We start from the raw sequence: 26,764 nt of genomic DNA on the forward strand, positions 1-26,764 counted from the left end.
TCACAGAAAAACTGTGGTGGAGAGCCTAGATTTCTGCCTTCTGGAGGCTGTAAGATCCCCCACTGGGGTTGTATCAGGGAAAGCTGAACAAAAAATGAACTTGCATCCCTTCTAGGCAGTAAGGAGAAACTTGGCCTCACCCAGGGCAGTGGAGACTATGTTGGAGTCTGGGTTTCCACCTCCACTGAGTGGTAATGAAATGGCGTCCTTACCTTCCCTTACTGGATTTGTGTCCAAAAAAGCCAACTCAAATACAGTGTAAAGATAAGATCCAGAGTCCTATAAATTATAGAGGTGGAGAACAGATTAGTAAATTCCAAGGGTTAGATAGGTTGAGAGAAGGGAGGTGCATGTATCTATGAAAGTCAATATGAGAGATCCTTGTGGTGATAGATATATTCTATCTATGAATGCCAATATCCTAGTTGTTATAGACTGAACTGCCCCCCCCCACCCAAATTCATATGTTGAAGCTTTAACCCCAGTACCTCAGAATGTAACCATATTTGAAAATTGAGTCTTTAAAGAGGTACTAAAGTTGAAATGAGGTCATTAGGGTGGATCCTGTTCCAATATGGCTGGTTTCCTCATGGGAAAAAAGGAAATTTGAACATAGACACTTATAGAAGGAAAACCCTGTGAAGACAGAGGGAGAAGATAGCCGTCTATAAGCAAAGAGAAACCATCCCTGTCAACACCTTGAGGTGCTCCGCTCACCTTAACTTCAGCCTCTGAGGCCAAGAGACTTGGAAGAAACCGACCCTGTGGACAACTTGATCTCAGACTTCTAGTTTCCGGAACTATGAGGAGGTAAATTTCTGTTTTTTAAACCCATCTGATACCTACAGGACTTTGTTATGGCAGCCGTAGCAAACGTATACACTAGTTATGATCTTGTACTTTGGTTTTGCAAGATGTTCCAGGGAAACTGGGTAAAGAGTACATGGCATCCTTTTGTATTATTTCTCACAAGTGCATGTTAATTTATAATTATCTCAAAATAAAAAGTTTTTTTAAAAGTGGTCTGAGTTCCAAATGTAGATCTCTCTGTTGCTAAAGCTTTTACGCAAGTTACCCAAACATTTTTAATATAATTTATTGTCAAATTGGTTTCCATACAACACCCAGCACTCATCACAAGTGCCCTCCTCAATGCCCATCATCCACTTTCCCTTCTCTCATACTGCCCATCAACCCTCAGTTTGTTCTCTGTATTTAAGAGTCTCTTATGGTTTGCCTCCCTCCCTCTCTGTTTGTAGCTTTTTTTCCCCCTTCCCCTACCCTACGGTCTTGTTAAGTTTCTCAAGATCCACATATAAGTGAAAACATACGGTATCTGTCTTTCTCTGACTGACTTATTTCACTTAGCATAATACCCTCCAGTCCCATCCACATTGCTGCAAATTGCCAGATTTCATTCTTTCTCATTGCCAAGTAGTATTCCATTGTATATATAAACCACATCTTCTTTATCCATTCATCAGTTGATGGACATTTAGGCTCTTTCCATAATTTGGCTATTTTTGAAAGTGCTGCTATAAATATTGGGGTACATGTGCCCCTATGCATCAGCACTCCTGTATCCCTTGAAAACTTACCCAAACTTTTGACTCAGTCCTATGTCAGAGGCTCATCACTTCTGAGGCTGAGTTAAAAAATCAGACTATTCAAATTTAGGTGATTGGCATGGGTGCTGACATAGAGTCTTAGTAGTGATAAGTCAATATGAGCATTTTGCCATAAATTTTTCTGATTTTCTTTATTGTGGAACAATACTCCTGACTACTTTCTTTCTTATAGTAATGACCCTATCTTATAAATCCAGAGCTTAGAGTAGGGAGTAACCTCAGATACTATTGCTTTCGTAGGTAAGTAAAAATACCTCACCAAACCTTAAAGGTAATTGATTCCACCCAGTATCCTATGACTTTCCAAAATTGTCATACTGTATAATTTTGAGTGCAAGTATTTCACAGTGATTAGGAAAAAATTGCTTTTAAATAGATATTTTTGGTACTACATAGACCCTACATGTAAGTAGCTATGTTGGCTCCTCAGCTGAAACATAGTAACCTGAACTAAAGAAATAATAGTCCATTTCCATTCTTAAACAATAAAAATACAAAAGGCAAAAACTTTGAACTCTGGATGTCTCTGTTTCTTATGTGGTAAAGGACTTTCATAAGGAATTTTCAGAGGTAATTTTGACTTTGTGAGTGTTTTGCTTTATATGCTGACTTTAGAAATTAACCTCCTCATAAAATCCAATCCCACTTTGCTATTTTGACACTTCTTTTGTCTGAAAGCATTCATTAACATTTCACATAATTGCCCCATTTCCAGAGCAAGTATATAATTTCCTGCAGAGTGAAGACTTTGTGATGCATATCCAATAAAGTCCATCCTGTCTGCTGGTAGTTGATGCCTTAGTCTTACCACAAGCTTGAAAGAGATTTTCCTGTCGTGGATCCTACTGAATCTTGTTGGTCATCTGCAGCATTAAAATGTGACCATCAGTAATGACCATTTGTAATGTCTACTCTTCTTCAGTCAGTGTTCCTTTAATGACTTCCTGGCTCTTTTCTGAATATATACTGTTAGTGGCTCTTGCCAAGTCAACATAGAATTTTAAGAAAAATTAAGTAAAGTACTTTCATAGCTTGATTTTTACCAAGATAGTCATGTAAATATGAATCTATTTTTATAATAACATTAGAGAATAGGGAAAGCCATTATAATATACCTATGAGAACTTATATTTTAGTGAAATATGAAGTCAAAGGATGGGCTTGTTGAAATAAGGATATTTTACTTTCTGACTAAAAAAGTAAATTGCACAGAGATTCAAGAAGAATTTTTTTTAAATCGAGTATATACATTTTTTCCCAAAGTGTTAAGAGCAATTATGAAAACAGATTTCATGTCATTATTTTTCAACTGATAGGACTTACTTTTTTTTCTGTTCAAACAAACTACAATTTAGAAGTTCTTTAATATTTATGTGTAGTTGTTAAACACATGGATAATTCTGGTGTTCAGCCCATAGAAGAGTAACTGGTAACTTTTTATATGTAATTCTATTTTAGGCCTTGAGAGAAATGGATTCCTTGGCCACTCTATGTAGACTGTATATATGTGCTTTAGGAAGAGCATGACAAAATCTCCATTGTTTGTTCCACAGTGACAGATATTTCAATCAACAGATCTAAGTTCCAGAAGTTGTGTCTTAGTTTCTTTTTTTTTTCATATTTGTAACTTAACACACTACATCTAAGCCTTTAGTGACCAGCAATCACAGCAATGTTTACATTCAGACTGCTTGATGTCTGGTATCTGCCAAATATTCTAAAATGACGTTTGTTGGCTCTTAAATAAAAAGCTTTGTGGCCAGTTGATCTGCTGGTCTGCACGAGCTGAACAGAATTGTTCCTTTTGTACTATTATTTATCCTTAAATTTGTCTTTCCAAATCAAGAATAGTCTGACATTCAGCAGTTGGTTTTTCTTGATCCTGTGCTGGTGGGTGATGCTTTTTTTGTACCAGAAACAAACAAATATGAATAATCATGTTCCATCTTTATAAAATTCGTGAGAGGAAAATCCCTATTAACACATATGCTTGTCTATAAATAAAACTGGTAAATGTCGATATTATTGCTTTAGAGCTCAAAGCTATAAGACATCATCCTATTTTCTTCATTTAGGAAGACTTTTTAAAGTCAGCCATCAATATACCTAAAACAAGAAGCCATAAAAATTAAGTTTTTACTTTTTATTAGAAAATATAGGATGAAAAGAAACCAGCCCTGAAGCTTTATAGACATGGAACCCTTGTAAATTGATCCTAGAAATGACACTGAATAAAAATAGCTACTTCCAGCTCTTTTAAGTCATCTGTTGAAGATCAATTTACGTATTTCTCTTCATATTTATGCATACATAATTCTTCTTTAACAATCATTACCTTCAAGGTGACCACAGTTTCCTATTACTAAGCACCTAATGTGTGAAAGTCTCCACAGAACTTAAAGAGGTTATACTTGATATTCAAATATTAAATCTATACCTGTTGTTTGTAAGTGGAAAAAAAGATGAGTATTGAGATTGAGTCTGGTGATTAATAGGGTAATAAGAAGAATGAACTAGAAAAAATCAAAACAATGTGTTTGCAGCCTGTTTTAACTTAGGTTCCTCTAGGAACTTAAGCCATGATAATGTTCTTAGGAAGAAGAACCTAATATAAATTTTTTACGCGAATAGTTGACTTGGGGGAGTGAACCCAGGGAATAGGGGAGGGACCCATGGGAATATTAAAACAAGGGAGGAGGGAGAGCTAACCCAAAGGTGTGCACTTGAGTTGGCTGTCCCTGTGGGCAACAGGGGTTTAGTCCTGATAAGGATGCTTTAAGGAAATACATAGAAGACCCATCAGAATTGTCGATCGTAGACACAAGGGAGAGGAACAACCCAACCTCTACAAACTAGGATTAACATTGGGGGGTGTTAATTTTCTCTTCTTCAGGATTTATACCATGAAGCAGAGAATCCCTGAAACAAACAAGACAGACACACACTACAGCTGACATGCAGTGCTGTCAAGAGCACCTGTACACAGCCAATGGTTGACTCAGCAATGGTCAGAGCCAAAAGGTGGGCTGATGGGATATGGGAGGGAAATGGCAAATATGCAGTGCCCATCTTTGACACTTACTCATTAGGTGCATCATTTGTACACTCTTTTTTTTTTTTTTTTTAACATTTATTTCTGAGACAGAGAGAAAGACAGAGCATGAGCAGGGGAGGGGCAGAGAGAGAGGGAGACACAGAATCTGAAACAGGCTCCAGGCTCCGAGCTGTCTGCACAGAGCCCGACGCAGGGCTCGAACTCACGGACCACAAAATCATGACCTGAGCTGAAGTTGGACGCCCAACTGACTGAGCCACCCAGGTGCCCCTGTACACTCTTTTTTTTTAAGTTTATTAATTTATTTTGAGAAAGAGAGAGAGAGAGCATGAGTTTGGGAGGAGCAGAGAGAGAGAGAGAGAGAGCAAGAGAGAGAGAATCCCAAGCAGGCTCTGTGCTATCAGTGCAGAGCCTGATGCAGGGCTCGATCTCACGAACTGTGTGATCATGACCTGAGCTGAAATAAAAATTCAGATACTTAACCAACTGAGCCACCCAGAAGGCCCTCGTTTGTCCATTCGTAGTACCTGTTTCCTCATCCTAAAGGAGGCAGAGGGTAACCTACCCTGCCTGTTTCCCTGGGTGATCATTTAGGATTTATTAAAGGACTTGGTAGCAATTTACGGAATAAGTCACTACAAAACTGAAGGTAGTTGAGGCTGAGCTAGACCTGAGACATGTAGAAATACAGAGAAAATAGAGAACAAAGAGCAGGTCACAGAAAGAATCTAGAAGGCCACGAGAAGCCTCTGCATCTGATGTGGCAGCTCTGTAGCAACCATGGACCAGGAAAGGAAGATGTGCACAAATGATGACAAATATCACAGTTAGCATCTTGTAAAGTAAATGTGTGAATTTAATAGGTCAAATTATTTACCAGCTGGGATATTAGGAGAATGTTCCTTGTTAGGAATAAGTATTGATTGAACTGATTTAGCAAATGCCTAATATATGAAGACTGTAATGTCTAGTCTGTCTCTCAGACCAATTTAAGATCTTTTACATTGCAGTCATGTCTGTCTACCCTTCAGCTTTAGAGATCAAATTCACTTTCTTTTGCAGTGTTTTGACAATTGAAAGTCTCCAGTTGGGTTATTAATTTCAGTCCTATTTGATCTCTGAGGATTCAGCCAGCAGCTACTCTCCCATCCTCAAATTATATGACAGTTATACTTTTATTTCTTCAGAACTTTTGCAAATTTAATGAGTGCTAAATGCCAACATTACTTTAAATTTTCTCTGAGCTTTAGTGTAGGTGCATGTTCACGATAGATATCATCAAGGCTAACAACATTCCATATGTTAGATCTTCTTCCAGAGACTTAAAGATATTATGGAAGAACTTCGCAGTGGAGAGCCCGAACTGGTACTTGGAATAAACAGATATCAAAGCCTAACAGCTGAACTTCTTCAAGCAGTGGCCTCTGGGCTTCCCTAATATAGGATCCTAATGGCTCATCCTACTTCCTTCAAGGTACCTCTTCCGGGAGAGATAGTGACAAGTACATCACAAAGGAGAGAGGTATGTGACCTAAAACTGCCTATTTAGTCTTCAATTGTGGCATAAATGTTGTAGTAACTTTCCCTGTGACATAAACCTCAGAGAAACTCTTATCTCTCAGCTGTTGACATTCTTAAAAACCTTAATTCTATTTTTGCTTCAACATGAACAGTCTCTGCATAATATCTTTGTGTGTATATGGCATTTCATCCTAAAACTTCAAAAATGTTCAAAGAATATCTAGTTCTTCTGTTATGAGATTCTGTGAAAGTCTGTTCTCCCCATGTGAATGCTTTGGGATCTTAGTATTCCTTAACCTAACATTAGAGTGGCTATAATGTACCAGGAACTACATGGCCCAGGGGACTGAGGGGTAAAAGCTGGGATTGCCTGGATCTTTAAAAGAAGTCCCATTTTGATCTTATGTCACGTTGATCTTATTAAATAATGATAGAAATTGGCATGAGTGACTTTGGGGATTCTGGGAGCAGGGCAGGGACCTCCAACTCAGCTTCCAGTGGGTAGTAAAAGTCTCACCAAAGACAGCCCCTGGGTAGAAGTGCAAGAAACAGATGGGAAAATAGAGGAGAGGAGCTCTCCAAATGTACCCTGTCCTTTGTTTCAAATGTCTCCATGTGGCGGGAGAAAAAAATGGATGTGGGAAGTAATGCACAAAATGTAGAAGGCTAGGCAGAGCCAGATGATCAAGGGCCTTGAGTACCTGGCTAAGGCTTGGATGGTACCCTTTGATCCAGACAGAAGAGCCCTGTTGAAATCCCATTGAGAGCCCATTGTCTTCATAAAGTATCTTTTTGTTCACTTTGTAAATTTGTGTCCATGCATCCAACAAGCACAATACTAACCACCTACTATGCACTAGTATGTAACAGGTACAATGCTAGTTATTGGGGATACAGGGGTAAGTAAAGCATGGATCCTAGTATCTACTGTGTGTGTGTGTGTGTGCGCGCGCGCACGTGTGACAGGAGAGTGAAGGAAACACCAACAATTTTAATAACAATATGTGATATGAAAACATAAAAGAGAAACACTGTTAAGCTCACCCCCACAGACTTCAGGGAAGTCTTTACAAAGAAGGCTTTTCTCTGACTCCAACTTTGTTAAGCTTGGGTGTTCTAGCAACCAGAACTGCAATGAGAATTGTAGATGCAGATAAACTATGACTTTGTGTAGGATTATGGTTCTTTTTCATAGAACTGTCAGCACTTACTGCAACCAGAAGCACACTTCTCTTTGTCACTCTGCAGCAAACAAGACAGGTTTGCTCTGGATGTGGAGTATAGAGCAGTCTTACCATGTAGGGTTGTGTGAATCATGACTTTTGATGATGTGACCGCTGGCACCCATAGCATGGAAATCAGAGAAGTGCCATAGATCAGTGTTTTGCTGCTCCATTATACTATTTGTAATGGGGCATTCTGATTTCTCGACTTTAAAATCTATAAAGACCCCCTGATCTGGGTGGGCTTTAATTTGAAAGAAGTCCTGTGTTACATCATTGGTTTCTTTGATCTGTTATGGATAATTAACCAAACATATCATAGACTTTAGTCTGTTTCACACTGCATACCTCATCCCTGCTTCTTTCAACTGAATTCAAACTTTACTCTTATGGACTACTTAGCATTCAACTGAAAGGCACAGATTTCTAAGTAAGGTAAGAATTTCTTCTACGTTGTTTATACTTAGATCTTAAAATTGGGCATGAATGAATCAAAAATACATGGTTTTACTTGATGCTTTATTTTTCTGTTAGGAAAAAATTGTTACTGGTTATTTAAATTGATTTTGTGCCAATATCTATAGTATATATGTGTAAAACAAATGCTTAAAAAAGGTTGTCTTGAAGAATCAAGCTGAGATATTTGAAATAAAAGAATTCACCAAAGGGGCACCTGAGTAGCTTCCGTGGTTAAGTGTCCAACCCATGATTTTGACCCACGTCATGATCTTATGGTTCATGAGTTCCAGTCCCATGTCGGGCTCTGAACTGGCAGTGTAGAGCCTGGTTAGAATACTCTCTCTCAGCCCCTCCCCTGCTCACTCACTTGCTTTCTTTCCTTCTATCTCTCTCTCTCTCTTTCAAAATAAATAAACATTCAAAAAAGAATTTACTAAAAGTGATAAAATGCAAAAGATTAAGGTCAGAATGTTCTGATAAGATAGTGAAAGGAGGATGAGAAGTATCTGTTTTGAAAAGTATTTGGGGGAGAGGTGCCTGGGTGGCTCAGTCTGTTAAGCATCTGATTTTGGCTCAGGCCATGATCTCGCGGTCCGAATTCCAGCCCCGCATCAGGCTCTGTGCTGATAGCTTGAAGCCTGGAGTCCACTTTGTATTCTGTGTCTTCCTCTCTCTCTGCCCCTCCCCTGCTCGTTCTCTGTCTCTCAAAAATGAATAAATGTGAAAAAAAATTAAATTAAAAAAAAGTATTTGGGGGAAATTTATGTCTGAGGGTATATTCTTATTTACACTGTAATTGTTCATCTAGTACACTAAGAAGACTTGTTAGCTCCTCCAAGGATACACTTTGCCCCACTCTGTGTGGAAAAAAGGATTGTGGATGTGGTTTTCTAGCAGAATCAAGTGATCATTGAATTCTAAAATAAGAAACTGAAGTCTGCTAGATATTTACAGTGTCTCAAGGGAGAGTCATTAAGTTAATCTCGTTTTTAATGCCTAAGAAAGGATATCGTAAGTTAAGATTTAATTCTCATTAGGTTCCTATTATTTGGGACTTTGGACAAAAAAAAAAAAAAAAAAAAAAGTACTGAAAGATACTTTGGATTTTCTGTGTTACCAGTCCCTGACAAAGAAAACTTGAGTTTCCTCACTTCTTGGAAATTTGGAGGAAATCATTTCTGTCAAGAGCAGTAAATTGGTGTCATCTCACACATTTATAAGCATATTTTAATTAAATGATGTAATAAGGTGTAGTGCTGAAAATCATGGTCTCCAGGGTCAAATAATTCTTGATGTGAATACCAGCTTCACTGTTAGCGGTTGTGCACTTTTCTCTGAGCCTTAGTTTTCTACTCTGTAAAATGGGATAGATAGAACTTCCTAGTTTTGTTGTGAAGATTAAATGCAATGTTGTAAAGTCTTGGCAAGGTTCATGGTATGTAGAAAGTGTTCAATAAATATTGATTGTTATTACTTCAGAATACAGGTATAAAAGACAAGTAATTTTCTAGTTTTATTATAACATCATATTATGATGTCTTGTAACATTTAATGTCCTGAAAGTTTGATGGGTCTTAAAGTAAATTAAAGTCCATAGTTGAAGACTCTGTCTGGTTTCAGGGCCCAGCCCAACAGCGTGTTCTATCAGTTGGCCTGTGTTGTCAATTGATTCCTGGATTTAGTTTCCCTCCAGATGATTTGAAGAGACCACAGTTGTATGAATATTTTGATCAATAACCAGGGATCCTGGGTGGCTTCTCCTTGCTGTAGTCAGCAACTGATGTACATTGTACACTAAGGCATTAAAAGTGTTTTTCTTCCTGTGACTGCCAACCAACTGGAAATTCCCAGAGCCTTGCCTAGGAGTGGAAACGTTTTCTAAACTGTTACAGGACAGCACCCTCATCTTTGAGACTTTGAATGAATCTCTGTAACTGACTTGAAACATGCAAATGCCCGCCCCTCCACCCCCACCCCTGCCACCTAGTGAGAATGAGTATCTTTTCTCTAGGAGGCCCCCTAACAGCTACCTAGGGGCCACCAAAGAGCCCTGTTAGTTTGACTTATTTTAAGTTTGGGGAAGAACAAATTGCCTACTCAGGTAAAAACTGTCTCTCAACTTCTCCCAGGCGAGACTGGCCTTTGGGTACACACTCTCTAGGGCTCTGACCTGACTTCCTTACAAAAGAAAACTAGGATCCAAGTTTGTTCCATGTAATTGGAGCTAAAAACATATGTAGCCCTAAAAATCCTGCTATTCTGGTTTTCTTTAACTTTGGATTTGTCTTTCCAACCAGATACTATCTTTCTAAAATATGTACACCTTTCACTGGTATTCAGTTGTGGTATTTATGTATTAAAAACCCCTCCAATTTGGCCCAAATTAAAGTTCCCAATCCATATTTTAAGGCCTCTTTTACTCCATGATCTTAAAATATATATATATATATATATATATATATATATATATATATATACACACACACATATATATATATTCTTTCTTTTGAGATAGACTTTACCCTTGGAGGCTTTCTTTTCTCTGGGTGTTCGTATCTACAGCTCTCTGTGACAGTGCACCCTGTGCCATCCCTCTCTGTTGCGAAATCAGATGTGGCTAGCTGGGAAAGCTTCTCATCTCTTCAGCTGCAGATTTTTTTTCTCTGTAAAACCTGTTACGTGACTCTGCAGAGGCTTACTCTTAAATTCTGAGTAATGGGGGTTGCTCTTTCTTTGCTCTTGGAATCTTGTAGTCTTTAATTGCATTACTCCTTATCAGCCATGTAGAGTTCAAACTACTAATCCCAACCAATAGGATATTAAGATTCAAACTGGAGATACATAAGCAAATGCACGCTTACAGCTCTATTGCTTTAATACTTTGTTTCACTCGGCATGTCTTCTCCATAGCCAGCCTGGTTCTGTCCTACACACCATCTTTGACGTATGGGGTCCTTGTAATCGAATTTAACCTAGATGAGAAGCATTGCAGAGAACACCTTCTGAAGAGAATAACCTTCTTGCCTTACCTTTCTATCCCATCCTCTATTTTCCTTAGCTGTAATCATTAGAATGTACTGACAATTACAGCAAATCAATGTTACCAAGACTGACTTTGGTAATATTCTCTCTACAGGATGTTAAGGCTTAATATCATTTCAAATTATGGCTTAACATCATTTCTTTTCTTGGAAAATATCACTGTCTTATACAAAGTTCAGTACTTCATTGAACATTCTATTCCCAGTTATATATTTAAAATTTTACTTACTGTTTTGGGACTACCTTACGCATATTTTTTTCTTCTAAACCTATTATGATTAAATTGAGCCCTCCTGTCTGTGCTGTCCCAGCCACAAAATCCCCATTTAATCTGCATTTGAAATATTTAAAAAAGCATTTTCCCATGTTTAAATAGACTTCCTTAATTTATATATTCTTTGAACTATTTCATCTAATCATCTGATCTCTAAAAATTTTGTTATACCTTTTTCAAAGCTGTGCTATATATTCTTTTAAAAAAATTTTTTTAGTGTTTATTTATTTTTGAGAGAGACAGACAGGGGTGTGAACAAGGGAAGGCAGAGAGGGAAGGAGACACAGAATATAGCAGGCTCCAGGCTCCAAGCTCTCAGCACAGAGCCTGACACAGGGCTTGAACCCAGGACTGTGAGATCATGACCTGAGCTGAAGTCGGATGCTTAACTGACTGAATCATCCAGACAGCCCAAAGCTGTGCTATATATTCTTAAAAGCCTAAAACACTTAATGATCACTTACCTCTAATTATGTGAGAACACTTTCCATAACTTTTGAGATAACTGAAAAAATCCCCTCACAATATGTTTCTAAGTAACACAGGCAACAGGTGAAAATATTTAGCAAAGCTGTCTCATTTGTTTAGAACATTATAATGTGAATTAATACAAGACAACGGTGCCCCTTTTTATTAGCAAAATGTTTAAAGTACCTAATGCTGATGATATTGAGTTATGATAAGCATTTCTGAACATGGCAAGTGGCAGATTATATTACAAACCCCTTCTTGAAAGCAGGATCTCAGTAAATATAAAGCATGTATAAACCTAGAGTTAATATATAAAATTTCATAAAATGATAAGGAACTGGGGTGTCTGAGTGGCGCAGTCAGTTGAGTATCTGACTTTGGCTTAGGTCATGATCTCACCATTTGCGAGTTCAAGCCCCACATCGGGCTCTGTGCTGGCAGCTCGGAGCCTGAAGCCTGCCTTGGATTCTGTGTCTCCCCTCTCTCTGTCCCTACCCCTGCCCTGGGCTCTCTGTCTCTCTCAAAAATAAATAAACATTAAAAAAATGCTAAGGCACAATATACAAAGCACCTTATTTCTAGACCTGGTGGGTTACTGGAAAGATCATCTCCTGGGTGTGGGGTTCGGGGGGTATATATTGGAATAGAGTTCTAAGGGCTAAGATGGTAACTGTTGTTAACTTTTTTCATCTGAGATACATTATTTGCCTGTGGGACCTGTAGACAATAAACATATAGATATTTTTTATTCCCAAGATTTTATCACTTTTAACTATAAGGTAAAAAGCCTTTGGTAACTTCTAAAATTCCATCTGGTAATTATTGGTAAGGGGGACTCATTTCTGAGTTCCAAGGTATTTATACTAGCTAAAACTTACTGTGTACATACTATATTCCAGGCATTGTTTCAAAAACTTTTATACACATTAATTTGTATATTAACCACCTCTGTCCAATGCCACAGACCTAAGTGTAAGAGCCAGGTTTATATCCCAACATTCTTATTCCTTATTGGTCTTTCTCAACAAGGTCATTTGTGGTATGCTTATATACCTTCCACCCAGATGTTATCAGATGTAGATAGCTACGGTCTATGCTATATTCTCAGTTGCCATAACTATTTCTGAAGAGTTAAATTTCAGGAATAGCTTTCATTTAAAAGGTATAGATTTAATATTTATCCATGACTGAGAGTGTAGTCAAAATATTTATCAACCCTTAAGGCAGCAGCACTAGCCAGTCAGTGAAGACACCACCTAATCAGATGCCTCATAAGCAACCAGTGAGATCATATGGATGCAAAGTGATTGGGTATAAATCTCCTCCATGACTAACTCATTCAGGGATGTCTATGTGACTCAAGAAAATTAGCAGGTACGTTTATCATTAACAATGTACACTATATTTAAAGATAGCCTATGGAAATCAGAAGATTGTGGTGGAGCAGGAGGACCCTAGGCTTGCCTCGCCCCGCTGATACAACCAGATAACTATCAAATCATCCTAAATACCCCAGAAATAGACCTGAAGATTGGCAGAACAAACTTCACAGCTAAAGGTAGAGAAGAGGCTACAATGAACAAGGTAGGAAGTGCAGAAATGTGGCTTGGGAGAAAATGGATTATGGCCGTTATGGTGGAAAGGGAGCCACAGTCACAGAGAAGGGCAAGAGACAGGTTCACACTCAGAAGAGTACATGAGAAAAATAAATCCCCATAGTAATTGGCTTGGAGAGCAAGAGGGCTTGAATTTCATGAGTTCTTGCAACCAGTGGGGCTTAAAGCCCGCAGTTTTAAAGGCCAGTGTGCTTGACTCTGGGAGAACTCAAAGGACATTGGGGCTGCTCTTAGAGAGAAGGCTGGCAAACAGCCCACAGACATACAGTTTGGAAACAACAACCTGAAAAGTGCCTGGGGCACACAATGGGGAGGTTATTTGCTCATCTTGGAGTGGGTCCCAGAGAGGCAGTGTTCACAGAGACTCTTCCAGGAACAAAGGAACTGGCAGGCACCATTTCCCTCCCCTGTTTCTCAGCATAAGCATAGGGCCACCTGTGGGAACCAGTGCAGCACTGACACTGGCTACCTAACTTGCTTTCACCAAGTCTGGCACCCCCACGCTCCCGTGGAACCACTCTTCCCAGTCACACTTGCCTCAGTCCCAGCGTGGTGGGCCCCCTCCTTCAGAAGACTGGCCCAAGCCCCTGCCAACATTACATTTTCCAACCCAGGAGTTTTGCGAGGCCTCAGTTCCAGCAGTGGCAACAGGTCTTATTTCACAAGCAGACTAGAGCACACCTAGTTAAAACGTGCCACATTCAGGCAAGGGACAAAAACACTACCTGCAACAGGCAAAGAGAGCTTCTGCAGACAACCGTCCTGAAGGATAAAGCAGCCAGTACACAATAGCAGAGCACATGCAGCACACATTGGAGACATTCCCAGAAGCACCAGGCCCTGGGGCACAGAGGACACTACATGGCAGGGCACTACAGGACCTCTTCTTCATAAGGCCATTACCCTTAAGAACAAGAGACATAGCTGATTTTCCTAACATACAGAAACAGGCACAGAGACTTAGACAAAATAAGAAGACAGAGGAATTTGTCACAAGCAAAAGAACAGGACAAGGCCCCTGCTGGAGACCTAAGAGAAACAGATATAAGTAACATACCTGATAGAGAATGTAAAGCAATGATCATAAGGATGCTTTCTAGGCTTGAGAAAAGAGTGGAAGACATGAGTGAGTGAGACTGTTAATACAGAGATAAAGAATAACATAGCAGAGATAAAGGTCTCAATAAAGGAAATGAGAAACACACTTGATGGAAAGAATAGCAGGCTGGAAGAAGCAGAGGAATGAATTCACGACCTAAAAGACACAGTAATGAAAAGTAATCAAACTGAACAAAAGAGAGAAAAAATAATTATGTAAAATGAGAATAGACTTAGGAAACTCAGTGACTACATCAAATTTAATAACAATTATAGAAGTTCCAGAAGAAGAAGAGAGAGAAAAGGGGACAGAATTTATTTGGAGAAATAATAGCTGAAGACTTCCCTAATGTGGGGAATGAAACAGATACCCAGATCAAGGAGGCATAGAGGACCCCCAACAAAATCTACAAAAGCATATCTACACCAAGCAATATTATAATTAAAGTGGCTAAATATAGTGATAAAGAAAATATATAAAAAGCAGCAAGACAAAAGAAGAGTATCAAATATAAAGGAAATCCCATAAGGCTCTCAGTGGATTTTTCAGCAGAAACTTTTCAAGCCAGAAAGGAGTGGCATGATATATTCAAAGCAGTGGATGGTAAAAACCTGCAGGCAAAAATACTCTATCCAGCAGGGTTATCTCTCAGAATAGAAGTAGAGATAAAAAGTTTACCAGAAAAACACAAACTAAAGGAGTTCATGACCACTAAACCAGCCCTGTAAGAAATATTAAAAAAAAATTTTTTTTTTATGTTTATTTATTTTTGAGACAGAGAGAAACAGAGCATGAATGGGGTAGGAGCAGAGCGAGAGGGAGACACAGAACCTGAAGCAAGCTCTGAGCTGTCAGCACAGAGCCCGATGCGGGTCTTGAACCCACCAACCATGAGATCATGACCTGAGCCAAAGTCGGACGCTTAACCCACTGAGCCACCCAGGCGTCCCTCCCCACACAAGAAATATTAAAGGCCACTCTTTGAGAAGAAAGGAAAGACCAAAAAATGACAGTATGAAGGTAGGAATATGAAAGCGCTAAAAATGAATATTTCTTTTTAAAAAAGCAGTCAAGGAACTCACAAAATAGAAGGATGTAAAATACGACACCATATACCTAAAACATGGGGAGGACAGGAGTAAAGAATGGTTCAGACTTAATATAGACTGACAGATGCAGAAGATGTTATATAGAAACCTAACGGTAATCACAAATCATAACCACTACCAAATATGCAAACAATAAAGAGAAAGAAATCCAAATATGTCACTGAAGAAAATGAACAAACCATGAAAGAAAGAAAGACAAGAAAGGATCAGAAAAAAGTCTCCAGAAACAACCACAAAACAAGTAATAAAATGACAATAAATACATATCTATTGGTAATTACTTTGAATGTAAATAGACTAAATGCTCCAATCAAAAGACATACGGTGACAGAATGAATGGGGGAAAAAAAAGGACCCATCTATATGCTGCCTAGAGGAGACTCATTTTAGACCTATGGCACTTGCAGATAAAGTGAGGGGATGGAGAAACATTTCTCATGGAAATGGATGTCAAAAGAAAGCTGAAGTAGCAATATTTATAGCAGACAAAATAGACTTTAAAACAAAGACTGTAACGAGATAAAGAAGGACACTATATAATAATAAAGAGGACAATTCAACAATAAGATATAACAATTATAAATATTTATGCATCCAACATAGAAACACCCAAATACATAAAGCAGCTAATAACAAACATAAAGGAACTAATCAACAATAATACAGTAATAGTAGGAGATTTTAGGGGCACCTGGGTGGCTCAGTTGGCTAAACATCCAACTCTTTTTTTTTTTTTAATGTTTATTTATTTTTGAGTAAGAGAAAGAGAGAGTGATCAGGGGAGGGGCAGGGAAGGAGGGGAACAGAGGATCTGAAGCAGGCTCTGTGCTGACAGCAGAGAACCCAATGCAGAGCTTGAACTCACGAACTGTGAGATCATGACCTGAGCTGAAGTCTGTTGCTCAACTACCACCCAGATGCCCTAAGCATTTGACTCTTTATTTCAGCTCAGGTCATGATCTCATGGTTCAAGAGATATAGCCCCATGTCGGGCTCTGTGCTGTCAGTACAGAGCCTGCTTCGGATTGTCTCTCTCCCTCTCTCTCTGCCCCTCCCCTACTTGCTCTCTCTCTCTCTCTTAAATAAATTACAAAAAAAAAAAAATAGCAGGAGACTAACACCCACTTACATCAATGGACATATCATCTACACAGAAAGTCAACAAGAAAACAATGTCTTTGACACACTGGGTCAGATGGATTTAACAGATATATTCGGAACATTCATTCCATCCTAAAACAGCAGAATGCACACTATGTTCAAGTGCACATGAACATTCTCCAGAATAGATCATATATTAGACCACAAAACAAGCCTCAATAAATTAAAGAAGATTGAAGTCATGTTGATGAGTTTGTATTTTTGAGCAAAATGAATCTATTGAATATTTGAAGAGGAGAATAAACTGCTCAAAGCATGCATGTTGGTCATATTCCCTGTCCTCTGTGATATGTAGTATAAGATTAATAGCAAGTGCTTTATGCTAAGGCCTTACCACTTGCAATAAATGCAAAATAAATTATTCAATACCTTAATCTACTCACCTATAAAATGGACATATTAGTATGTATTTTACAGAGTTATCACTATGATCAAATAAGGCATGTTTATAACCTACTTAGCAAATTTCCTGACACATCACCAACATTCACTGAGTGACTTCTATTGGTTATAAAGTGAACCACAGGAGATGACTTCTTGTGTACAGGGATGAACAAGGGGGTCTTTCATATTGCTTAAGCCATCTTTATAGACAGAATAAAAATCAGAGAGTTTTTTTTTTTTTAATTTGAGAGAGAGAGAACATGCAAGTGAGGAAGAGGGACAGAAGGAGAGACAGAATCTTAAGCAGGCTTGACACTGTGGGCAGAGCCTGATAGAGGGCTCGATCTCATGACTCTGGGATCATGACCTGAGCCAAAATCAAGAGTTGAACACTCAACTGATTGAGCCACCCAGGAACCCCTGAGAGAGCTTTCTAAGATCAATTCTTTTGTTGTTTACTTGATTTACTTTCCATATCTGGGTTTGAGTGCACACTTAGAAGGCAAGAGCATTGAGAAACTATCTTACCTGTGTGGCTGAAATGGTCACCCCTGAACATGCCCAAAAGATAATTGGCTTCTCTTCCTCTTGATGATGCAGACAGTGTGGAGTAGAAGGATGAGCTTTGGAATGAGACTCAGGCCCACTGCTTAAGAATCTTTGTGACTTTGCGCAATTTACTTACTTTCTGCCCCTCCGTTTTTTCATTTTAATAGAGATCAAATAGGGACTTAAATGGGGACTATTATAGCTCATAACTAATTATCCAGGCTTTTAACATCTTTTCAAAGATATATCTCCATAGAGAAGACTCTCTTAACTTTTCATCTTTTTAAGGCTGTCTCTATAGGTGATCTAATTGAAAATTTTTTTTCTTTTCTGTAGTTTAGACTCCATTAGCACTGCCAACTAAAGAGGAAAAAGATTTCTGGGAAGATAAAATCTCTTACTCTTCCATAGATTTTTCTAATGAGAGAAAATAATCTGTAATTCTGAGTTTTTATAATCATATTTATGAATTCTGCCAACTTTGAATCTTATTTCTCCTTATACTGTTTTACCCTTTGGTCAATATAATAAAATACTTGAACCTCCACTTTCCTCCCCGAATGGAGTTGGCAATATTTTTTAAAATCCAAAAATATATGTTCCTCTGAACTTGTTCTTCTATAATTTTTTATACCTAACCTCTTTAGATTAGAAGGATGTCTATCAGAAACAGCTTCTACACCCTCGCCCATTTAAAATCAGTATCTGCAGAGGACAGCTATGAATCTGGCATGTGGTATCCAGTTTACTAAAGTGGGGACCTGGTGGAAAAAATGTGAAATCTTTGCTGATGGAATAAATAAAAATTATGCCTCTGAAATCTGTGCCCCTGAAGAGTTATGTGGACAGATTGTATAGTGAACAGGGGAGTAATCTCTTCCCCATGTACCTTTTGACTAGGGCTTGTGGGACTGTTGAAGGGAGGGAACAGATCGATGACTTCTACACAATCCCATCGAAGGAGTTGTTGGGAGAATCTTGCTCTACCCAAGTAGTTCTGAGAGTCCCTGTTTCTTTCCTTTTGAACACAGGAATGCCTTCATGTGGACTGCTTTAAGATTAACCTGTCTCAGGGCACCTGGGTGGCTCAGTCAGTCAAGTGTCCGACTTTGGCTCAGGTCACAATCTCGCAGTTCATGAGTTCAAGCCATATATTGGGCTCTATGCTGACAGAGTGGAGCCTGCTTGGATCCTCTTTCTCCCTCTCTCTCTGCCCCTCTCCCCCTCGCACTCTCTTTCTCAAAAATAAATAAACATTAAACAAAATAATAAAAAAAGATTAAGCTGTTTCACTAAATACTTCCTTTCAGCCTTCCTCAGTTTCCTTAAAAATCATGGGTCCACCCTTAGTGTGCAAATCTTCAGGGTCCTGGAAAGTCATTGTGATCTTTTACTAGTTTTCCAGCCTTGGAAAGGGTACTTTCCCTTTAGCAAGTAAAGGATAGTTGTTTCCAGAACTGGTTGTAAGCCATGGGCATGTTGTGTGGTCTGGGAATGCTAATTAGGTAAATGAAACCTGGCTTCTCTCTTTGACATCAGGATTGTGTAGCCTATTAAAACAAAAACATCCTAGCATTTCTTGGAGAAAGAACTGTCCAGATGACATCAACAAGAGCCCACATGCTTCAGTGACTCAGGTGTTGCTTAAATGCCAACGACAACTGGCTTGATCTCCAATTCAAAATGTACATGGTGGAGAATAAGTGGGTGTGAGGGGTATGTGGGGCACTTCCCTTCTTCCATTCTTTTTAAGAGGGCATGCACTTAATGTTTTTAATTGAAAGGAGTTTTTAATCTCCTCATAGAATTCAAAATAATAAACACTCATGTTAATTGTAGGATAGATTCTTTAGAGATGTTGGTTTATTCATTCATTTCATCATTGGTTGCATTAGGTGCTAATTGGAAGTGGTGGACCTTTCTACCACATTTTTGTCTTTTTGGGGAAAAAGAAAACCAAAGCCTTATTGCAGTCTAGGAGTGCTGTACCTATTCTTTTTTGTCTACATGACTAGTCTGTGAGAATCTGAATCTCCTCTAAAATAACCACATCAATTGCTAGATATTGCTCTCAGAGATTTACAAATTTACAAATTGTATTATTAATATAATTATATGTAAGCTAAGCTAGCAGCTCTGTAGTTATCAAAATTAACTTGGCAAAAAAGAAAAGAAATCTAGTTAGTCTTTTTTTTTTTAATCAGCTCAAAATGTTAAATAGTTTTTGTCAAAAGACCCAAGAAATACGTAATAGCCTGAGAATGGGAGCAATTGATGAAGTCAGGTCTTAGAAATTGTAAGATTGTTAGGTTAGTGGGAGGGGAGAAAGGATGTTTTGGGATGACAGAAAGTTGTGTCAGGGTAGGATATCCTTGTTTTATGATCTTGTTTGTTTTTAATTAAAACTTTTTTGATTTGATGTATAAATTGGCATACAAGATCCCATTAGTTTCTGGGGTACAACATAATGATATGATATTTGTATATACTGTGAAATGGTCACCACAGTAGATTTGGCTAAAATCCTATTGTAAAATGTAAATTGTAATACATGGTTACAATTTATTTTTCTTGTGATGATAACTTTTAAGGTGTAGGATATTCTGAGTTTGATACTTCAGGGATGAAACAATTCTGGGCAGGAATCCATCTAGGAAAGTGTAGAGTGAGTGAAGAAGTGACTTAGTTTTAGAGTTCTTGATCTTCATCAAGAGAGTTTTGTATTTCTCATCACATGGGCATCAAAATCAGCAAGAATGTTGATAACAATGGGGATGGAGAGGGAGACTGAGTTTTGGTGCTAATTCTCAAAATCTCTGGGGCCTGATTGGAATTTAGTAGGTAACAAATGAAGGCATAAGAATGCCAAGACAGATGATCCGAGCCACAGACATTCATTAAAAAACATCTCATACCTGATAAAAAGTACAGCATAGGGAATATAGTCAATAGTGTTTTAATAATGTTGTATTATTAATTAATGTTATATCACCACTTATCGTGGGGAGCAGTGAGTAATGCATAGGATTATTGAATCGCTACATTGTACACCCGAAAGTAATATAATATTGTATGTTAATTATACTTCAATAAAATTTATTTTTAAATTTCATACCTATAAAGGATGTAAAGAATACTGTAACATACTTATATATGCCCCATCTACCTTAAATACAGTTGACACTCCTTAGGTACCTTCCTATATGGGAGTAAGGATTACTTCAGAAGAAACAGATTCTCACAGTGAGATCACAGTGAGATCTTGAAACCCTAATGATACAGACGTGACAGTTTGGAAATAACATTGTACGCAGAGATTGACAGCTTTATATCCAGATTCCAGTGTGAAAGAAGATGGGAAATGAGTCATCTCTTTATTAAGAAAAAGGAAAAAGGGAAATGGTGCCTTTGGGAATGAATCACGTTTCAACTGAAGCTGGAAGGCAGTGGGAACCTACATAGGTATGGGCAGAGGGAAGCTTATCATGAAATGATGTTTTCAGAGGGCACAGAAAAGAGGTCTCAGAATTGCAGGAGAAGTAGGAGGCTGGGTCAGGGGAGGAGCAGCACAGAACCTGGGGAAGGGTATGTATGAGAAGATGAGAGTGTCTTATTCACAGTGTGAAATGCCAGCATTTGCAGAGACGTGAAGGTGGGAAGGAACCGTTCAGGGCTTTCAAGGATAACCTGTCAGAGGATTTCAGTGCATTGTGTCTTGAGGACGTTTCTACTAGAAGCAACTGCTTAGCCAAACATTTAGGTGCAAATGATTTATTAAAATAGTGCTCCCAGGAGAAACTAGTTAGGGAGTAGGAGAAACCAGCTCCACAGATGGGTGGGATAACATGACCCAGGTGAGCCAATCATGTGCAAGGAATTGTTTGATTGGATTTCTGGGTAACACATTTCTCCTTAAAAGGTGCTGGTTGAAATACTTGTTCTTTCCATCAGGGTTTGGTGGTGTGCAGATGTCAGGTCTGAGACATCCGAGGCCACGTTATTACCGTGAGCAAAGCCAGACTGTACATGAAGCAAAGCCAGAGAAGGTAAAGCAAAGATATGGAACCTGGTAAGATGGTTCCTGGGTCACACTGGCCTGGGACTCCCAGAATCTCAGAAAAAGTCCTTTGTTGTGTAAACCAAATTGTTCTGAAATTTTGTTGTCATTATTGTGATTGTTATTGCTTGTAACAAAACTGTAAATTCTCAAACTCTTTAGACTCCTCTCGTGTTTATCCAAATGTGCTTTAATCTTGGAATTGAGAGTAATCAAAAATGAGTAATGACATCACATATTCGGGTTTAGCTTAGAACACAGAGGAAATATTTCATAGCATTACAAGTAAATGAAAGAAAACTTCCTTTCTCATTGAAAAGGAAAGAGGAGATTATACTTCCACAAATATCTCTTCTAATTTATGTCTTCTGGTCTTGCAGTTAGCTTTTTTAAAATTTGAGAATGAAGAGACTGGGCCCTCCAAACCAATTTTCCCCATTGAATTAAGCCTTTTATTTTATAGCAAAACAACTTTACATCCTCCGTGTATTTCCTAGGTTACTTTTCTAAATCTTCTGCATTCTTGTGCTCTTTGTGTTGTGTGCTCTGAGGTGGTTCTCCAAGTTGTCTTTGCAGGGCTTCTGCCTGCCTCTAGTCTGTGAATTCCAGAGATGCAGCAGCAGAAACAGATGGTTGAATTCCAAGTGTATTGTTGCTCTAGTTCCCACGTTTATTCATTTCCTTTCCGAAGATTCCAAATTCCGTTGTTTTCTGAGGCATTTGCTTTCTCCTACAGTCACCTTCTTGGGGTCTTTTTTCTTAAGTTACCTCCTATTCCATCAAAGTTCTTTCCCCGTGTTCTTCACCCACCACACCTGAAGTCTGCTGCATTTCCCTCCTCTGCCCCCAATTATTTCAAATGTCCTTATCTCTTGCAGGCTTCTTCTCTTCCTTCGGGTAATTTGAAAGACTTGATTGTTCCTCTTTTCCTTTTTGACATTTTGAGGATGAACCATGGTCGTTTTTATCTCTTTGACAAATTCTTGTAATCTCTGCTTTATAAGGATTCAATCCCCATCTCCCTCCACTCAAGCAGCTAAGCTCGTCTTGTTTACTTCTCTCTTCTTGTAACCAAGAAGCATATTTTATTTCCCACTTTTCTCTACCTCCTACCTTAACCCTGCATTTCTCTTGTGTTTCCAGGTTGATTTAATCAGAGTAATTCATTCGCCGAGGACCTGAGTAGCCTGGGTGGTTTTTGTTTGTTTTTGTTTTTTGTTTTTTGTTTTTTTTTTTTTAATAAAAGATAAAACTAATTCAATCCACATAACTGACCTGAAGTACTGAGTTGACATTTTAATTTTAGAAGAAAGTTAGATCTGTTACAGGTTTAGGAAATAAGGTTAGTAAGGATCTGAGATTTGATTTCTATATTGCTATTTGTATTCATCTAATTCATAGAAGAATGTATACTTACTAGTTACATAGATGTGGTTTTTCTAGTTGGGAAGTAAAATTTTTAATATGAAGATTCAACAACAATCTGACATTTTTATGGTATATAAATTGGGTTAGAGAGTACCTCATTTCATTTTCTATTTTACTGCAAGAGTTAGTCACTAGAAAATAGGTCTGAAAGAGTAAGCAGGAGATTAACTGGAAACCTGTAAATATTTTACTTTCCGAGCCTCCACCTGTCTACTTTTGCTGACAGTATGTTGACACAAACATGATTTTATTGACAATTTAACATCTCCCCCAACTTTCTGCTCTGCTAATTGTACTTTCATTTGTTCAGGTTACAGTTGGGGATTTCTGGATTCTGACAACCCAAGACATTCAGATCTATTCAAGGCAAGTAATACTGCTTTTTGAATAAGTTTATCATTTTTTTTCTTTTCCCCAATTCAGTTTTAGCCACATATTTAACATAGCCACAGGACTTGTCTCAGGTAGAAAATGGCTGCTACTTTAGGGATGTACCTTTTTCCTATTTTTGTTCTTGGCAGTTCTACCTCAGAAGACATTGTGCAAAAGGTCCTGAAGTTGAAAGGAGAGGAGGTAGGAAGGAAGAGGAGAAAAGGAATTCCTTGAGGGCATTTAATAGAAATATTTCCTTGGTTCTCCATTTCTGTCATAGACTGGTGCTCTCCATGAAAACAGCACAGACTGATAAGAAATGGAACGTTATGAAATCATCTTCTCTGTTCTCTTTTGTAGAGAAGTTAGAGGTCCTTCCTTGTCTTCTCCATCCTTTTTCTACTGTTTTGTTACAAAATTGTTTCAACAAAAAAGTAAAATTTTCTCTCCTCTTCCCTTTTATTTGATATTCAGCTTAATTAGGATATGTCTTGGTCCTGGAACATGGATGTCCATTTAACAATTCAATTTTGTCTTCATTTCAGGGAAATTTTCTTCTATTTTATCTATGTATCAACAGCTTAATTTGATAGGATTTTTACTTCAATTCCAATAACAATTATCTTTATATTGCATCATCTCTGTTTTATGGCTTAACTTTATCTAATTGTATTCATCTCTTCTTTCATCAGAATTATCAGGATGTATCAAATCTTTCTGTACCATGGTGTGAGATAATAGAAAATATATACATTGGTCTCTGCCTTTGGATCCTGGCATAGAGCTCCTAAAACTCTTGTAGATTCCTAAGTGACGGGAGCAGTAGGAGCATCTTTTGTTCTAATGAGGGACTCTGAGTAGGCTCCTGGATGGAGGCTGGTCACCAGAAAGACCAAGCCATGATTAGAAGCTTGGAATTTTCAGCTCTATTGCCCCTTCTCTAGAGAAGGAAGAGGGACTAGAAATGGAATTAATTGATCATGCCTGCATAATGAAGCCTCCACAAAATTCCAAAAGTATGGGGTTCAAAGAGCTTCCAGGTGGGTGAACACTTCTATATATCAGAAGAGTGATGCACTCCAACCCTTGGGACCCTCTCAGACATTGCCCTATATGTCTCTTCATCTGTCTGTTCATCTGTATCCTTTATCATATCCTTTAATAGACTGGTAAATGTGTTTTCCTGAGTTTTGTGAGCTGTTCTAGCAAATAATTGAACCTAAGACACAGGAAGTAATAGGAGCCTCCAATTTATAGCCAATTCAGATAGAAGTTGTGGTTAACCTGGGGACCTACAACTTGTGATTGGTATCTAAAGTGAGGGGAGGCAGTCTTGTGGGACTAAACTTTTAAACTGGGGGTTCTGACTCTATTTCCAAGTAGATAGTGTCAGAATTGAGTTAAATTGTAGGACACTCAACTGGTGTTGAAGAATTGCTTGGTGTGAGGAAAAAAACACCACACATTGGATAACTAGAAATATCTAAAGTGTTCTATATGAGTAGTAAAGGAGACACACAGAAGAAATGTAGGGTTTTTTTTTTGTTTTACTTTGATGTTTTTATTTATTTTTGAAGGAGAGACAGAGCGAATGTGAGGGGGCAGAGAGAGAGAGAGGGACACAGAATCTGAAGCAGGCTCCAGGCTCTCAGCTGTCAGCCTGACGTGGGGCTTGAACTCCCGAGCCATGAGATCATGACCTGAGCTGAAGTCAGACACTCAACTGATTGAGCCACTCGGGCCCCCAGAAATGTAGGTTTTTAAAAATATATATATGGTAATTGGCTTTCAGTAGTATCTCTTCTGTACTTAACTAACTCTATATTGTTATTGGTTCTCTCTAGAAATTTTAATACATGTTTTATTTCCTTAGTCACATTTTCATCTTTCATTTATCTTGTTTTTGTGTACTTGTTTTACTGTACATGTGTTCTGGGGATTACTTTCTAGGGATATGGATTTAATGTAAGAAAAGGCTTTCTGGTTTTTTTTGAACTGTTTTATTCTAGGTTGGGCTTTATTTTTACTTTTTAGTCATTTGCATGCTATTGCTGCACCCTCACCCCTTTCTGGACTGTGGTATCTATTCTATATTTAGTGTGTCATTTTTTGGTTTTTCTCAATTAGTGACAAAACAGTCAAATTGCTCTGACATAGTATGTATGTGTTGAGTTGATTATTGCATACCACCACCCCCCGCCCACGCTCCCGCACTATATCTGAGATCTATGACCACTAACACAACCTCTGAGGTCACCATCTCATGTCAAGGAACTCTTTAAGGACTGTTATTTTGTATTCTATCCTGTTTCTTAGCCTGATTTATTGGCCAGGGGTGGACATCGACCTTTGCAATTTCTGATAGGTAACTGGGCTGAAGTCTTTTTTTGGAATCTGCTGAATATTCTAGTCATTACACCAGTTAGTTGGTGTGTGTGTGTGTGTGCGTGCGTGTGTGTGTGTGTGGTTTTCTAAAGGAGAATATGTCAGGAGGCTTTGAATGGTTTCTCCCATTCGAGGTACTGTTGTATAAGCTCTACTTTCACTGTAGAGTCCACTTTATTGTTTACGTTCCCATTTCTTTCCTACTACTCCTCCAATTAAGAAAAAGAGAAAAATGACTCCTCTTCAAATCTTGGTATTAGTTTCCTAGGGCTTCCATAAAATGTACCACAAATATGGTGGCCTACAACAACAAGAACTTATTGTCTCACAGTTCTGCAGGCTATAAGTCTGAAGTCAATGTGTCAACATTCCCTTTTAAGGTTCCAGGGGAGAATTCTTCCTTGCTTCTTCCAACTTCTGGTGACTGCTGGCATTCCTTGGTTTGTGGGTACATCACTCCAATCTATGCCTCCATTTTCATATGGCTGCCTTTTTTGTGTGCCTGTGTGTCCCCTCCTCTCTCTCACTGGACTTAGGGCACACCCTCATCCAGTGTGATTTTTGTTTTGATACTTAATTACATCTACAAAGACCCTATTTCCAAATAACATCACATGCTGAGGTTCTAGGTAGACATGAATTTTTGGTGGATACTAAAGGTGTAACTACAGGTTATAAAGGTATAACCTGTATAACTACAGGCATATTAGGAAAAACTTTACTTTCAAATTTTTGTCAACCACAAACACAAATCTACAGGATCACCGAAGGTTAGCTGTATTTTCTCTCCTAAAGACCGCAGTTCATATCCTACAGATGCCTGATGTCCCCAGATCTGGTAAATTGCTCCTTTAGCCCAAGGCAATGAAGATTCTCTTCCCTGTTGCTAGCCTTGGAGGTATAGCATAGTTCCTGTTAGTTTCCCTTAACT

The 26,764-nt window shown here is 38.4% G+C and overlaps 1 long non-coding RNA gene across 3 annotated transcripts; it reads left to right on the forward strand.

The window, feature by feature from the left end:
- The first annotated feature begins 551 nt into the window (after positions 1-551).
- Positions 552-23,468, forward strand: LOC109266355 (uncharacterized). Of its 3 annotated transcripts, none has more exons than XR_002079682.2 (5): positions 552-810; positions 4,522-4,649; positions 5,990-6,205; positions 21,543-21,637; positions 23,387-23,468. It is a non-coding gene; the product is annotated as an uncharacterized LOC109266355 (long non-coding RNA). The 3 variants fall into 3 exon arrangements; XR_008422674.1 differs by lacking the exon at positions 23,387-23,468 and adding an exon at positions 22,527-22,801; XR_008422675.1 differs by lacking the exons at positions 21,543-21,637; positions 23,387-23,468 and adding an exon at positions 13,085-13,324.
- The last annotated feature ends 3,296 nt before the right edge of the window (positions 23,469-26,764 follow it).

This window comes from Panthera pardus, unplaced genomic scaffold, assembly GCF_024362965.1.
Source record: "Panthera pardus isolate Hobbes unplaced genomic scaffold, ASM2436296v1 HiC_scaffold_16, whole genome shotgun sequence".
Taxonomy (NCBI): Eukaryota; Metazoa; Chordata; class Mammalia; order Carnivora; family Felidae; genus Panthera; species Panthera pardus.